The sequence below is a fragment of the Penaeus monodon genome, chromosome 24 (assembly GCF_015228065.2).
Source record: "Penaeus monodon isolate SGIC_2016 chromosome 24, NSTDA_Pmon_1, whole genome shotgun sequence".
NCBI lineage: Eukaryota > Metazoa > Arthropoda > Malacostraca > Decapoda > Penaeidae > Penaeus > Penaeus monodon.
Genome location: NC_051409.1, coordinates 26,032,081 through 26,033,997, shown reverse-complemented (window position 1 = coordinate 26,033,997; position 1,917 = coordinate 26,032,081). Strand labels below are relative to the sequence as shown.

Here is a 1,917-nt window from a genome sequence, read left to right as displayed (position 1 = left end):
GAGGAACTAAGGCGGTCGATGTATTCCTTTTTATTCTCCTGCAGTGGTATGTCGTTGCTGTAGTTTGTTCATCTGGTGCCCTGTTTATATATCATCTCTCGTCTCATTTGCATCTGCATCTATTTCATCTATCTGCGGGCTTTCTCATCTTTTTCACTATTTTTTTTATCCATCTCCTTCCTAGTCGCATCACATTTCCTCACTTCTTTATCTTTTCTCTTATCCTCCCTATCTTTCACATTCCTCCCTCTTCATCAATTTTCTTTCCTCAATTTCCTTCTCTCCTTTTCCCTCTTTTCCTTTTCCTCTCCTCCACTCATCCCTACATTCCTCTCTTCCTTCCTCATTTTTCCTTTCCTCATTCCCTATTCCTTTCCCTTCTCCTCTCCCTATCTTCCTTTCCTCACTCACTCTCCCCTCCTTTCCCCTCCTTCTCCTTCCTCTCGTTCCCTCTTTCCCCCTCATTCTTCCCCTTCCTCTCGTTCCCCCCTTCCCCCTCCCTTCCCTCCCCCCGTCCTCTCCCCCTTCCCGATCCCCCCATGTCCTTTCCCCTCCCCCTCCTCCCCCATTACCAGCTCTCCAGACAGCATTTTATCCTGTTCCATGAGTCACGAGAAACGAGAGCGCCGTCTGCCCAATCCCTCCACCTTCATTTCTTTTCACTTTTCCCGTATCTCTTTTTTCTCTTTTTTTTAAATATTCACGCAACACGAGTTCTCTTCCATTTTAGTTTTATCTCGCGTTCATTTGGTTATTCCATTAACAAGCTTTTTGGCGTGTCACATATATATATACAATTTTTTTTTACTCCAACTTATCACGTGCGCATTGCATTTTTCTTTTTTTCCTTCTTTTTCTTATCTCTCGTAGCACAGCAAGCAAACGCCTGCTAAAGGAACATGGAAAGTTCATTTAGTCCCATCTAGAGCTGTCAAGGGAGAGATGTATCATGCCAGATTGTTGGTTATGCAGCGTCACCGCCAAGTGTGTTTATTTTAACAATTTAAATCTTTGTTTGTTTTGGATATTCCTAATCCTAGGAGTGTGAACCTCATAAGAATACCATGAGAAGCATATTATTCAAAAGCTGCAACCATTCTCCCCGAGGCATTAAGAAGTTGGAAAACTACCTGATAGAAAAGAAAAGACCAAAAAATACTATTGATTACCTTTAAAAACAGACTAAAAAAATGAAACCTCTCCCTCGACCGCGGCTCGCCAACCTCGCGTGGTGGCCTGCGTCCCTTTCAATGAAGCCCTAGAAGGAACTCGGCGCTGTAACCGGCCATTCAAACGCATCGGGAAGGCAGATGCGTCCTTTAGAAGCACGAATCAACCGGCACTCACTCTCCTCATTCGACCGGCCACGGAGGGGCATCATCGCAAGAATTATGAGGCTAAAAATGTCATCAGATTATGTACAACTGCTACATTCGCGAGTTGTAATTAAGAGATATAAGGACAGTTATGAGTCGGTTGGACATATTCATGGCCCTTACAATTATGACTCGCCGTTGGCAAAGAAACTTGTAAAGGCAACTTACCAGTATTTAAATAGATAAATTACTGGATGTGTGGTAGGCTGTTCGTACCTGCAAGAGAGAGAACATCAGTTAGACAAACATTGTAAACATTACACTATTTTTATATGTTTATAATTTTTTTTCCAAAGTTTCCTCTTAACATGTGCACGTGGATTTATTTCTACAATAATTCGCCAACCGTGCTTACTCAAGTAATAAAAACACCCATTAAGCTAGTAACTCTATCCAAACGCAAGACAATAAAACATATAAACCTACTTAACAAGAAAACAGCAATGACCAAAGAATAAGAAAAAACGGGGAAATAAGGTTGAGGCTTCGAGATAAAACCCGAGAAGAGGGAAACGGCGCCCACGTTAAGACGTAACATTAC

General features: G+C 42.2%; 1 long non-coding RNA gene across 1 annotated transcript in view; it reads right to left on the bottom strand.

Moving 5' to 3' along the window:
• Nucleotides 1-695: 695 nt before the first annotated feature.
• LOC119588686 overlaps nucleotides 696-1,917 on the bottom strand; it is a 32,044-nt gene continuing 30,822 nt past the window's right edge. The window contains exon 2 of the long non-coding RNA XR_005230129.1: nucleotides 696-1,592. This is a non-coding gene — a long non-coding RNA (uncharacterized LOC119588686). The remainder of the gene's footprint in view (nucleotides 1,593-1,917) is intronic.